The sequence below is a fragment of the Mus caroli genome, unplaced genomic scaffold (genome assembly GCF_978045245.1).
Source record: "Mus caroli unplaced genomic scaffold, Mus_caroli_1 scaffold_8, whole genome shotgun sequence".
Lineage (NCBI taxonomy): Eukaryota > Metazoa > Chordata > Mammalia > Rodentia > Muridae > Mus > Mus caroli.
This window is the reverse complement of record NW_028227263.1, coordinates 32,266,034-32,273,526: the sequence shown is the minus strand read 5'-3', so window position 1 is coordinate 32,273,526 and position 7,493 is coordinate 32,266,034.

Here is a 7,493-nt window from a genome sequence, read left to right as displayed (position 1 = left end):
CAGCCCAAGATCCTAAATTGCTGATGGACATTCCCTGCTGTGGGAGCTCCTGCTTGGTGGGCTCCTCAGGAGGCCCGGCTGGCTGGGCTGGCTGCCAGGGTTGTCTTCCTTGAGATTATTCTCTGTTCCCCGTGTAACCAGTTCTACCCTAAGCATCACATTCTTATTAACTTCACAGGGAAAGAACTTCCCCTCCCCCACTCTTGCCACACCTCAGGGCCATCTGCCTATCCAAGACCCCTTAAGGGGCTCTAGCAAACAATCCAGAAGTTTCTCCAAGAAGCCTGGAGATCTATGCTTTCCCTCGGGTTGTCACGGCTCCCTCCCCGCTTTGTCAGAGGGCCTCCTTGCAGTGCAGTGGTTTTTGTTTGATTGTTTTTCTTCCCCCATCTGGTTCCCTGGCTTCCTGCTCACCACGACATAGCTGAATTCTCTGCTCTACTTAACCCCTGGGTTGACCGGGAGGGCACCTGGATTTGATTTCATCATCTCTTGCTGCTCTTGGCCACACAGGCTGTTGCCTGGGTCAGGCGCACCCGCTTCAGCTGTGCCCTGGGTCAGCGGCTTGTCCTCTGTAGGGAGAGGATCTCTGAGAGTTCTTTAGAAGGCCCTGGTATTGGCTCATCCTATTTGTTTGGTGAGTGCTCTGCCATTCTGTGCATGGGGGTCAAAAGTCACCTCTGACATTGGGATGTCAACATTAAAGGAACCCAGAGAGGACCAGGAAATCTGTAACATAGGATGAGCCAGTCTTGAGGATTGGCTTCTGCCCCATAAGTGAAAACTGAGGCACCTAGGAGACCACCAAGGACAAAAGGCCCCAAGGAAAGCAACTGGGAAGACAGGGCTGAAGTCTGCAGAAAAGGAGAGGCTGGAGACAGAAGAGGGGCAATGAAAGCTGCTCTAGAGCCCGAAAAGCTTCCTGCTGGGGGCTCTGCTTTCCCTATCTTCCCCATGGGGCCAGCTGCACCCTGCACCGTGGTCCTAGCAGCCCTGGCACTTAACTGTCACAGGCAGGCAGATAATGCGCTCTGGTGTTCAAGGACAATCAGACTCAGCTAAGCGTGAAATCAGTTTTTTCCAACGAACTCACTCTGGTCTGAAAGAATAGTTTCTATCTTCAGAGACAACCTGTCATTCCCTGAAGCAATTTACCTGTTTCAGCAGGAATGGATGTTCTTTCAAAGAGCAGGGGCCCCTGTATCTGACCAGACCCAGGTATCTGGGTATAAACGGAGGCGCAGAGCACAGAAGTCAGGATCGATGTCTTCCCTGCCTGCATCTAGGGACTTACGGCACCAGCAGCTGTGTCAGGGAAGCAGATGTTGCATTTCTGCGGCTCAGGGCCACTGGGAGCCAAGAAGTAGGTTTCATGGGTTAGTTTTCTCAGCTTGCATTTATTAAGCACGTCTGTGCATGAGGTGCTGGGCCCCATTGTTTCATAAGAGATGGGGAAATGCTGTTGACTGTTGGACTCACAGAATCTGGAGTCTGAATGCTTGTATTTAAATCCTAGCACCACCCTCTACAACTACAGACATTGAACAACTTGCCTTTTATTTGCATCTTAATTTCCATATTTGTAAAAATGTAAACATAAAAGTTGTAACAACTGAAGTGCTAGCTCATAGGTCTGAAAACCCGAATCTTGACCTCCAGACTTAAAGCCAGAGCTGTATGTAGCACGGTCTTAATCTTAACATTCACACACTGATCTAGGAGGCAGGCACAGCAGACTCTCTGGAAGCTAGTGGACCAGCTAGCAAGTAAGTGGCCTGTCTCAATCAAGGTGGAAAGCAAGAACCAACACCTAAGATTTTCCTCTAACCTCCAGACGTGCAGCATGGCACCCGCCCTTGTTCACACACATGAACACACGCATGCAAATACTTTACAAAAGTTGCACCACTCCATGAGACTATTCTAAAGACTCTGACACACGTAGAAGCTCACAGAATCATGCCTTGTCCACTCTAAGTGTTCCTTAAGCGCTGGCTTAGGAAAGAAACATGTGTAACTCATGTGGCATTTGCATGGTTGAAGCAGTGATGCTCCAGGTTCTAGGGGAACCCCACAAAAGGAACATCCTTGAGGCAATGAAGCTGCACCCAGCCTTGAAGAGTGACCTGAAAATGCATAGTGTCTGATGGGCTTTTTCTCTCCCTTGGTGACACAGATATAGGACAGACCAGACCAGATTAAAAGTAGATAAAGGCAGGTTTATTAGGAGGCAGTTCTCACCGATCTCACGGGTGGAGATCTAGGAAGGCACACATCTGCACATCTAGGCTAAACTACAACTGGGTTTTACAGAGCCTAGGCTAGGAGTGATGACGTGTCAGCTAGGAGCTAAAGTTGTGCCCATATGTGGTCAAAATCTGAGCTCCTGGGCCGGCACTCTTGGGTGGGTTGCCAGAAACATGGAGACAAAGAGTGATGCTACCCCAGGTTTTCTCTTGGGAGTGGGCTGGGGAGATTTTTCTGTATGGGAGGGGTAGGGGGAAGGTGGGCAGATGGGGTTCTCTTGCTTGTACAAGGGATGAGCAGGGGGTCCAGCCTAACAGGGTGCTTATTGGGGCTCATGATGGCTGACTCCAAGGCTTCACTGGGGCAAGGGCCAGGTAATGAGGAGAGAATAGATCAGCTGCATCAGATATCAGAAGGCCTTGAATGCCTCAGGAAGGTGCTTGGTATCTGCTAGTGTGTTGTAAAGATGGTTCTGGAATCATTTCTGGGATCTAGAATGCTGGTCCATAACTCACTTGTCTGGGGATTATTCTCTCACCAGGAAAGTAGAATTATAGTTTGTTTATTTTTAACAAAATTGATTTTCTCCCCCCAAACCTCTTTGGCAGAGAGGCATTGTGATTTGACAGTGGTTCATCAGCTGGGGACTGTGCCAGCTCAAGTGTAATAATTGTTTTTCCTCCTGGACTGGCTAGAGCATTGGTCTGTGAGGCAGAGTTCAAGTTCAAATTAGATGGCGTTTGTTCCTTGTTAGTTCTACCTGCTCTGAATATTTACAAACCTGGAGAATGCCAGCAACTAAACAAGAGACACTGTGTAGTCTTAGGTGGGTGGGAGACCTTCCTTAGAGACGTAACCGCGCACTCGTGTGTGGACCCTCACAAGTGGGTCTGTCAAGTGGGGGTGTCGAGTGGAGACCTTGGAGGAATGTTTCAAAGAGTTCTTTATTAGGAGCTTGTCCATGTCTGCCTGCTAAGTGACCTTTGCCTTTTGCCCAGGAGATGGGTTCCCAAGACAGTGCCATTTGGAGAGTCCCACAAAGTATTTTATGAAGTGTAGGAGGAACAGCATAAATGTGGGGGGGGGGAGGTTTGGGAGAGTCACAAGCAAAAGTATCTCCTACCTGAGAGACCAAGGATTGCTGATACAGACAATGCCAGACAAGAAGAGATGCTTTCTTGGGACCAATGGAATGCTGGTGGAGAGTATTAAAGGAGCTTGCAGCAGCGTTCAGATGAGCTTGCTGCAGTGCTTCTCACCTGCTCCCCAAGGCTATGCATTGATTCTGCACCACCTTACCTCCAACCCCCAAGGGCAGGTAGGGTCGGGCCTCAAGTAGTCCAGGGCACAGGCAGCAAGGAAGCACACAGACTTAGGTAACAGAGGACCCAGCTGGTACCTACTTTCCACCCCTTTCCTCCACTCATAAAGAATACCTTGATATCATACCATGCTTCTCTCAGAGTGGCAGTAGGTAGAGTGGAGAGAGAAGGAGCCACCAAGATTAAAATATGAGAGAAGCCTGTTGGCAGCAAGGCTGGAGGGTCACTGCTCCCCATCCACCAAGGCTACGTGTCAGGACGAATCCCAGGCAGAGCACAAACTCAAGAGCTACATAACTGACCCATGCAGGGTCATGATTGTTCCCAGCTTGCCAGTCCATGTCCATTCTCCGGAGTGTCCTCTTTTCCTTAATAAGCTACTTCTATTTCTACCACTATTCATGAGCCCCTGGTCCAATCCTTTGTCTCACAACACAAGCATGTACAGATCTCAGTGAGTGCCTTCAGGATTCTGACCCATGTCTGAAATGATAAGGTGTCTGTGTGAAGGCCCTTACAGTGTTCCTCAAAGCACAGGGTAGACAAGAATCATCCTCATTGTTCACTTGGAGCACACTGTTGTGGGACTGATGCTCCTTCTCCTTGTACGACACACACTAGGTCTCATGGCATATTGTTCCACTAAAAATGTCCAGCACCCAGGCAGACACTGTTGGAGAATCAGGGTTGAGCTGCCTGGATGTGAACTTAGATACCAGGCTGTAGCTAAAGGGAGATAGTATCTCCTCCAACATGGACATATACAGCACTTTTGTCAGTCCCAGGAAAACACATCATATGTGGCAGTAGGTGATACAGAGAAGTGGGAGGTAGCCACCGGAAGCTGATGGAGATGTGGGAGGGCTGGGCTTACAACAAAATTACAAGACTCAAAACATGGAGAGAATTAGGGGAGTCAGAGAGAAAATGGAAAAGATGGAGGCATGCACAGATATTCACAGACTGTGGAAGAGAAGTGGAAACTAAAAGAAAAGATTGAGCAGGCACCCACAGGGGAGTGGAGAAGTGGACAGGGGGCCACTGCTGCAGGTCATGACCTATGAAATAGCCTCAGCTACCCTGTGGTTACAGATGGCAGGGGCTAATGTCCTGGCCCTGTGCCTGCCACACGGGAGGCCATATCATTTATCTTCTAGACTGGGTCATCTCTGAAAATGAAAGGAGGGACACTTTATAATTACACTAGGACAGGAGACCAGCCTGGAGCCAGTGGGGAGTCTCTGGAGGGGACTGCTTCATGTGGCCCCTAGTAAGCTCTTTCAGAACAGAGAGCTGTCATCTCTAAGCCATTAATGTAAACTGCAAGTAAGAAGAAGTACTTGCCCGCCTGCCCTCCCTCCCTCCCTCCCTCCCTCCCTCCCTCCCTCCCTCCCTCCCTCCCTCCCTCCTGCCTTCCTGCCTTCCTGCCTTCCTTTTTCCTTCCTTCCTTCCTTCCTTCCTTCCTTCCTTCCTTCCTTCCTTCCTTCCTTCCTTCCTTCCTTCCATCCATCTTTCCATCCTTCCTCCCTCTCCTTGTCTCTTTCATACTGGCTATAAACCTAGGGTCTCCCTCATACAAAGTGAATGTTAGCACTGAAACTCTACCCCCCCCCCCCACACTCCCCTTTTGACATTTATTTTAAGACATTGTCTCATTAAGTTGCTTAAGCTGTCTTTGAATTTGCTCTATAGCCTACCCAGGCCTTGCATTTGTGGATCTCCTGCCTCTGCCTCCTCAGAAAGCTGGGAACACAGGCATGTATCACCAGACCTGATTTAACATTATTATTTTTGTGTTCTGGGAAGAAGGCATGTTTTATAGTACAAATGCCTGGCACTTATAAACAGAATGTGTTGATGAGACGTATGTAGCCAGCATAAAGAACTGCCAGATGGGTTCACAAGTTCAGTCCCACTGTGAATATTTTTTAATTAATTATTCTGTTGAGTGTATGCACATGCTCCATGGCATGTGGGCATAAGTCACAGGACAACAAGAAGTCTGTGTATTTGAATAAAAATGGCCCCCCTGTGGCCCATAGGAAGTGTCACTGTTAGGAGATGTAGCCTCTTGGAGTAGGTGTGGCCTTGATGGAAGAAGAGTGTCACTAGGGGGTGGACTTTGAGGTTCAAAAAGCTCAAGCCAGGCCCTGTGACTTTCTGACTCTTCCTGCTGCCTGCTGATCTAGATGTAGAACTCTAAGCTACCTCTCCAGCACCATCTCTGCCTGTGTGCCACCATGCTTCTTGCCATGAGGACAATAGACTAAACCTCCAAACTGTAAGTCAGTTCCAATTAAATACTTTATTTTATTAGAGTTGTCATGGTCATGGTGTCTCTTCACAGCAATAAGACCCTGACTATGACACACTCCGTCTACCTAGTGGGTCCTGGAAATAAATTCTAGTCTCAGGCTTGGTGGCAAATATATTTACTCACTGAACCATCTCTTTGGTCTATTATAATTTTTAATTTAAATATGCAATGGGCATACTATACAAATTATTTGCTGTTTGTCTGAAATACAAACTTACCTAAGTGTCTGTATTTTTAATGGTTAAAGGTGACTGTTCCACCAAGATAGAACATAGGATTCTATAGATTTAATTGTTGAATTAAATAGAAAACTAGCTAGTGAATTCCTTCTATGTCCCCCTGCCAAGTGTTGTGTGCCAAAGTAGAATCCCAAACGAGCAGGACATGGCTTCTGCCACCAATTCCTAGGCCAGTGGAGGAGGAAGTAGAAAGAAATTTGGGTGACATTTTCTGAATCTATTAAGAACAGGCACAATATCTGATTTCTTTCCCTGTTATCCCAATAAATCCTCCAGGCCACTAGGGGTGTTCTAGTGTCAGATGACAGTTAAAGTTCTGTGCCCAGGCCTTAGAGTGCCCAAGAAGTAAACTCAGGTTAATATTTGGGCCTACCTGGGTATTAATTTTTATTGCTGTGACAAAATACATGAGATGAACAACATAAACCGTTTCCCTGGGCTAGTGGTGTCAGAGGTTTTAATGCAGAGTCAGCTCATGCCATCGCTGTAGGCCCATGGAGAGGCAGCACGGCACACCAGGCTGGCAGGACTGTGTCAGGGAACAAATAGTTCATGTTGTAGTGTCCAGGATGCAGAAAGAGAAAGGGGCCAGGGCAAGGGATTCCCTCAAAGATACTTTCCCCTCCCCTCTCCCAACCCTAATGAGACCTACCCACTTTCACCAAGCAGGACCATCTCTTAATAACCCATCCAGTATTCTCTGATCAGTGGATTAACACATGGACTAAGTCAGGAGCCTACTGATCCAGTCACCTCTCAGTAATGGCATCTACTAGCTTGGGAGGAGGTATACTTTCAACATCTGAGCCCACTAGGGGATTTTTCCTAAACTAACTGTAAGTTTAACTCAGGAACCACATTGGTTCTCATGTAAAGGGATTTTCTGTAGGCTTACATACAAATGATTAATTCATCTATCAAAAGAGATGTCATTATCAGCTTTTAGGTCCAAATCCAATGATTTCATCTTAAAAGGCAGAGATTGTGGTTACCATAAGGAAGACAATGGACTAGGGCTGTGGGTGGACCACTGGTGGGAAGATGCAGCATTTCTGTGGACCAACTCAGTCCCTCTCTTACAGCCTGGTGATCTTCCCCTTGACAAATCCCATCTTTTCCCCACCCCTCTCTCTGCTTAACCATACATTTTATGTTGTCAGAACTTTTAACCTGTGGGCAGCTAACATAGTTTTATAATAGCAGAATCTATCTTAGGCTCTCAGCTTCAAATTGCTTTTACCAAAAAGCTACGTATTCCAAAATTACTAGTTGACCTTTGTTTTATTTTGTTTTGTTTGGAGACAGGGTCTGCCGTAGCTTGGGCTTGTCCTAAACTTACTATGTAGTTGAGGATGACTTTGAACTTCT